We start from the raw sequence: 7229 nt of genomic DNA on the forward strand, positions 1-7229 counted from the left end.
GGGTAGAGTGTCCGCGGCGCGGGGCACGCCGGGACGCGGGAGGCTGGTTCCGCGGCCGGCCGGGAGCCCGAGACCCGTTACACCGCCGGGGCGAGCGGCGCGGCACGGCGGGGGCCGAGGCTCCGGGAGCCGCCGGCGCCGCCAGGTAGCGGCGGGCCAGGCTTGCTTGGGCCTTGGCTGCCGGTGGCGGGTAGAGTAGGCCGCGGGGCTGCGGTGCCGCGCTGGGGGTCCCTGGGCGCCGCGGCCCGCAGCCCCCGCGGTCGGGGCCGTGGCAGGGCCCGCAGGAGCCCCCAGGGCCGTGTCCAGCCGGGGCCGCGGGAGCCGCCCCGGGCCTGTGCCGCGGCCGGCGGGGTGGGGGGCGGCGGGGGTTCCCAGGGGTGCAGTGACAGGCCGGACCCCCGGTCGAACACGAAGCAGGCTTACCAGGCTCTGCCGGGGGCGTCGCTTGAAACAAAACTGAGCCCTGTAGCTCAGCTCTCATGCTGGTGCTTCTAGAGGAACCCTACCGCTGTGCAGCCTAGGTGACAGATGGATTTTTCTTTTTAATTAAGGGCTGCTGCAGAGGATGAACTGGGATTCAAAGTAGATTACCTTCATCCTTCCTTCTGGTGCTGCCAGGCATAGAAAAAAAACAGGAAGCTTTGCATCTGGAGTGATACCTGTGCCTCACCTCATTGTGGGCGTTGTGGCAGTAACACACCACAAACTGCCTTCTCACGGGACGTTCATGTGAAAAAACAGCCGAAGAAAACCATTACTTTTTTTAATTAATCAGTTACTGAACATGGGACCTCTGAATTCACAGGACTTGATGTGGGGACATTATCTGCATGTAATCAAGTTGTTGCTATTTCTAAGCAATAGCAGCACTGCTTGGCACCATGTGCAGTGAATAACCATCAATGTGCTGCTGTTACTGTAACAGCTTCCACTCCTCATCAAAACATTTCATCATGCTGGTGCAGGTCTAGCTGGTTTCACAATCTGATTTCATCCCTGCTGAGGATTGCTGCTTTGGATCCTTCCTGTTGGTAAAATAAAATACCCTGCTTTAGGGGGAAAAGATAAATGTGTTTGGGTTTTGGGGGAACAGGAATAGATCAGCTTAATTTCAAACACACATTTATTTCCTTTCCTTTCCTCCATGCAGAGCATTGCTTGCCCACTTCCTGTAGCATGGTGGATCTTTATCTCATTCACTCTGCCATTAAAGGGATCATCTCTCTATTTACTAGCACCACTAAAAGAAACAGGTGTGTAGTTCTGTAGGGTTTTGCCTCCAGTTTTTAAACCTTTGTTGGGAAGCTGATGACCAAGCGAGTCTGCAGTGCAGTGGGTAGCACCAACTACCCAGTAGGGCTGCAACCCTACTGCCAGGTGTGTTAGAGGAAGCCCTGCTGCCAAAGCCAGCATTCTTCTCCCTGTGACTGACAAAAATTCTGAAACATCGCTGTTATCCTCTGTTAACAGCAGCTGCATTTAATTTGTAGGCAGAGACCAGCCAAGTTCGGGATCTTAGGGTGTCACAATCTGTTTGCTTGTTTAGTGAGTTCTTTTGAGGAACTTGCTGAAGTATAACTGTGTAAGGATTTGTTAGCCCAAAAGAGCCATCCTTTGAAAGCAGGGGATGCTACAGCCGCCGCTCCCTGCTTTTCCAGCTCTTCAATATTCAAGATACACGTGTGGCCAGAAGACTGTGCAGGGATATGACTCAGGCAGTGACTAAACTGCTGCTGGCCCGGGAGGGATAAGCAGATAGCAGTTGTGTCACATGGTTAGCACTGCACAGCAGAGGTTATGTTTGATTATGCCCCTTGTGACAAAAACCTTCCTGCTACCCACTTCTCCCATTGCAGTACAAAATGGAAGGTTCCTGTCCTTTATGGAGACTGGAGGGTTGATCTACAAATTCATTGTATGTTCAGAAGTGAACTCCTTATGCCCTTGTAGCTTAGCAGCATCCCAATGAGTGACAGCCAGTGCTCTGCAGGGCTCCATCCTACTGATTACACCGAGCTGTAGTGCAGGAGTGGCCAGAAGATTGGGAGGTAAGGGTTCCTCCAGGCAACGCCTTGCAATTTCTTGTCAGCAGAGCCACTGTGGTTCTTTCCCAGCACTTGCTGTCAGAGAAAACGAGGAGCCCAACGAGTAAAAATGCTGAAGTAGTGCCACTCTGTCACTAAGGCTGCACATATCACCAAATGCTCCATATCTTCCCAGTTGCTCCACCAGTCTGCTACCAGTCACCCAATATTGTTCCTCTTTGCAGTAAACAGTGGATCAGGGACAAGAAGCTTGAAGGTTGAGTCCAAACAATTGTAAGAAAAAAAACATTTCCATCTACATCAGCAGTGATCTACCCACTGGTGCTGAAGAGAAAAGAAATTATTTTTCTTTTGTCACAAGTCTGACTGTAAGAAATGAGAACAATGAAGCACACAGGAACAATACTGAACTTCTAAAGAAAACAGTGTTACATGCAGACAGGCTTGAACCAGATAAGCTGAGATGATCTGTATCCTGCATGAGAAGCTTTGCCAGGGAATTTGAAGCCAATCTTTGTTTCCATTTTAAAGCAGCACATCCTCATGTCAATGACAAAACTGTGGAGTAAAGCATTGACTCAGTATTTGGGGCAAAAGAAAGCAAAATTAACCATCCACCACTGAATACTAAAGTATTTGAAGAATCTTCCTATGTTAACCACTACACTGACAATGCACGAAAACCTCAGTTGTTGAAGAGCTGGTTTACCTACTGGCTGAGAGGTGGGGATAGCAATGGTCAGCAAAACCAAACCAGACAGAAGACTACTTACCACTACTGAGACTATTCAGTTTTTTCTACTTCATGCTTGAAGTAACAAAGATATTTTTTAGACATTTAAATAAAATATTAAAAACCCCAAACCAAACAAAACAACTAAACCCAGGGCACAGTCTGAAATCAGAGCAGCTCCTAATTTGCTGTATGACTAGTCCAGTTTACTGATGCTGAATGCAAGGTGATGAGGATGGTCACATTCATAAGAGGTGACAAAACAGGTAAATTGAATATACTTTAAGGTTTCCTTCCACAAGGTAATATGGAGTGGGGTTAGCATGCACTAGACATGCCACATTCAGGGTCAGGCAGCCCAGCCAAGTGGATTATCAAAATCGTGCAGTAGTCCCTAAATCCCCAGGAAGCTGTTGAAGTACCAGCCAACATGAGCAGTGCCTTGCTGTGAAAATAACTTGCTGTTATTTCACTGAGTGAGTTTTTACACTTTCATCTCTTGCATTAAACGCAAATTCACTTCTTATTGCTGTGGTGTGGTAGTTAGAGGCAGGGTACCCATCCACTCATTTCCCCACAGCATTCAGAAAAGCGTGGTTTTTTGAGTGACCTTCTGTTTGAATTATCAGGCCAGCCACAATAAAAAGGGCTGCTTTATTAGATTCCTTGCCTTGGGGATTTTCTTAGGATTTAATGATTATAGCCATGACTGGGAAAGAACAGAGTACAGCAAATACTAAAACGTTCACTAAGAGTTTTAAATTAAAATAGAAAACACACTGACATGCAAAACCCTTGACAGTTTTCTGGATGAATACAAGTTGGCATTTGACAGTGCTGTTAGAAACAAAATAGATATAATTGCTTGTTAGAGCTTCACCAATACTTCCTGAGTGAGCAAGAGTGCTGGACACAAATCCTGGTTTTACAAGGCCACAATACTGGTTCCAAGGTAAACAATTGTGAATTACTCAACTGATAGCACACAGCTCTGCTTAAAAAGAAAGGTATACCTAACCTGAAGGCAATTACAGTCTTAATGCCTTTCACAACCACTTATTTATGGTATGTGGATACACCTTGTGTGCGTATGAATAGTGGAGCTAAACTACTGTTTTATATCTTGGATGTGCAAATAGTGAATCCGAACTATTTGCAAAATGGGAAAGTATGTGTAAGATTAAAAACTTCCCGGCATGCTCAATTTTACACATGTCCATAATCACAGCCGCAGTGAAAATATGTTTGAGGAGATTTGTGGATAACTGGCTAGCTGAAAAAGGTCTCATAGACATAGTCCAGCTGGCTGGACAAAAATGCACATCGCTCTCAGCTTATCTGAAGTAAAGCAAAAATATAACAGGAAGATTGCGGTGGGAAAAGAATGTTGCAGGTGGGAACAGGTAACTACAGAAGAGAAACTAGGGGCAGGCTTGGTATTTAGGCAACTAACCAATAATGAGCTTAACTTTTGTAATATGTATGAGCTAATTATAACAAGGCATAAAAGGTGACTGTAAGGTACAATAAACGAAGTCTGCTGATCACTCATATTGAGTGACTGTGTCTTCCTTCCGTCGCAACAGAGATTAGTCATTTTTGGAATGGGGAACTGATGTCTTACCCAAGATAGTGGATCATGATGCTCCTCTGATAATGGCTGGCAAGGCAAGGTAGCTGAAGACCCTGGTCTGTAGCCAGTGTCTCTTCTGCAGCTGCCACATTTCTCTCCCACACTGTCAGCAGGGTGACAGGCTGTCATGAGGGACATCATTACACATTTTGCATTGCCAACACATCAGCATAAGGCACTGGCTGAGCACTCCATTCAGACAAGTATAAACATGTAGTAAAGCCAGTGTCTGAATCCCACTATAATGCTGATTTCATTGCTTCCCAAAACATCCGTGATGGAGGAACATAAGAGGCAAAGTCTTAAATTTTCATTTCCTAGGAATTTGGAAAGTAGATTTGTTAGCTTCTAGACTAGCTTATTTAATATTGTAACAGGAGGTAAAGCCTTCTATTTGCTCTACATTATTGTAGAAGAACATGTCATAATTTGTAATCTAAATCCTCAATTTTGTGAGCATTTGATGAATACATGGAAGGTTTATTTATCTGACTACTCTCACTGAACTGAATGCACCCCATTACATGCATTTATGAAAAGTAATGTGGTTTGTATAAGTATTCTCAGGTTATATGGTTTGTTTTAAGCATCATATGAGAAGGGTCAATAAAAAATTATTCAGCTTTGTCATGTTCATGTTAAACAACTTACTGTTAATAAATAAAAAATACCATAAGACCAAAGGAACAGGGATACTGATTCAGACTGAATGCACAAGTAGTCCACTGCCCTGTTTCCAAAAGTGTCCATAAGCAGGTGTCAAGGAAAGAGTAAGTGGTACTTGCCCCACCAACTAGAGTTTCCAGCTACTTTTATCTCAGAGAATTTCATGAACTTGATGTGGTTTGTCTACTTGGTAATCAACAACAGATCTATTCTCTCTAAAATCCTGTCTTCATTTCCCTTTTAACCCAGGTGAACTTTCTACATCCACAGCCTCTGGCAAGGAGTTCTACAGTTCAGCTGTCATTAGCATGAAGAACCATCTCTTCTTCCTCTGTATTTATATCCAAATATATAAATACATATTGACCTTCTTGTGTACGTTTGTTGTTTTTCTTTTAATCATGGATTTACCCTGACTTCCCCTGTATTTCTGATGCTACCATGACTTACATACAGATTATTTCCATTGCTCCTACACAGTCTGCAACTACCTCCCAGTTTAAAAAATCAGTTTCATTCCCTCAAGAATGATAATCACCAGATAAATTCCTTCTGTAGATCCAGCCCCATCTCATTTTAACATTGCTTGTAGCGAAGTGTCTGGAGTGGCATGTAGTGAACTTTGCAAGACATCAAATAAATAAACATGAAATCATTAAATTTTAGACCAGAGATTTAAAATTGAATGTTTAATGGAAAATACTGATTGGGTGTAATATAGTTCAGAGTCTTACCAAAAAATGTTCGATTTTTTAGTTCTTATCGCACACTTCACAGCTTATATTGTTACTCAGAAACTGATATCAGAGTCATCAGACAGGATCAGCTCAATCTATCCAGAGGAACAGCCTGACTTCATCAATAACCAGTAATGTCACTCCAGGGGAATGTACGAGGACACTACAGCATGAAGGCACAAGCTGCACGAAGCATCTCACCACCACTATCTGCTTTACCCTGAACAAGCCCATTGCCAGTGCTCTTCCTTCTCTCACTCACCAGCTAACACTTCAAGGACAAAGCAAGCAGCCCAATCCTCGAGGCAGCCCACAGCAGCTTTTAACTTTCTGCCCAGGTTTCACAGGATGTAAAAGTGACACAACTGGCTTGAAGTCTTCTGGCACCCCACTGTTCATTCCTGTCCTGCACTGACGCGGTGGTTTTGAGGAGGACAGCTGTAAGAAAGATCAGAGAACAGAGCAAGAAAAAAGAGGTGATGCACCTCCTTCTCTGTAAAAGCTGTGTCAGTTCCCTGCTCCAGTTCAGAGCAGAGCCCCACGGGCAGGCTGGTGCAACCAAAGGAGTGGCGCAGGAGGATGGTGAGAGTGTTTCAAGGTGATACCACTGACTGCTTTGAGGAGGTTTCACATTGCGTTCACCCTTGAGTCAAGCAACAACTCAGAATATTTTTATCAGCGGGGAGCCCTACGTACTTTGACTTTTAAAAGCCTGAACAGCATAAGCAATAAGCCAGCTGTGCTTTCTGCTAAATGCAGCCCAATCAGCACGGTTTCATTTTGTACTCCATTTGTGGTCCACATGAAGCATGGACTAAATGACACAATGCCTCTGCAAAGGGAAGTAATAATCAATTATGCATCTATACTGGCAAAGAATCCCACCATTTTAATACTTACTGACATAAGCAGAGTGGGAATAAAACTTTATTTTTATTATATTACTCTGACCTCCTTCTTGCTCCTTCCCTCCGCCAGGAAGCTGAAAGAACTACTCAGCAAGGCAGGGCAGGGCAGAGCCATACCTGCACCCCAGATCAGGCAAGGAACAAGGGCAAGGGCTTGTGTTGAACTGCAGCTCTCAAGCCCAGGGTCAGAGGGTTCATGGGCAAAGACACCAGACAGGACTTCTAGCTCACTCTTCCAACTTTGCAGTTTCCACAGCAGCCTAATCCAGGGCTACAGCTGCCCTACATCAGGGCCGACCCTGAGGCCCAGCAGCTAAAGCCCTAGGAGGGCCAGAGAAGAGGTTGCAGAACCTGTTGGGCACTCAGCGCTGTGACAGCCACCTCCCTTCCCACCACTGATGGTCCACACACCTTACAAAGGTCCAGCTTTAGAGGAGCAAGTGTTGCAAAATGCCCAGTGTGCAGACATTAGCCAGATTCACCTTGAAGTATTCAAAGGCCACCAGT

General features: G+C 45.0%; 1 long non-coding RNA gene across 1 annotated transcript; it reads left to right on the forward strand.

The window, feature by feature from the left end:
* The first annotated feature begins 9 nt into the window (after window positions 1–9).
* Window positions 10–798, forward strand: LOC129784550 (uncharacterized). The gene is made up of 2 exons (XR_008747407.1): window positions 10–145; window positions 552–798. It is a non-coding gene; the product is annotated as an uncharacterized LOC129784550 (long non-coding RNA).
* The last annotated feature ends 6431 nt before the right edge of the window (window positions 799–7229 follow it).

This window comes from Falco peregrinus, chromosome 5 (genome assembly GCF_023634155.1).
Source record: "Falco peregrinus isolate bFalPer1 chromosome 5, bFalPer1.pri, whole genome shotgun sequence".
Taxonomy (NCBI): domain Eukaryota; kingdom Metazoa; phylum Chordata; class Aves; order Falconiformes; family Falconidae; genus Falco; species Falco peregrinus.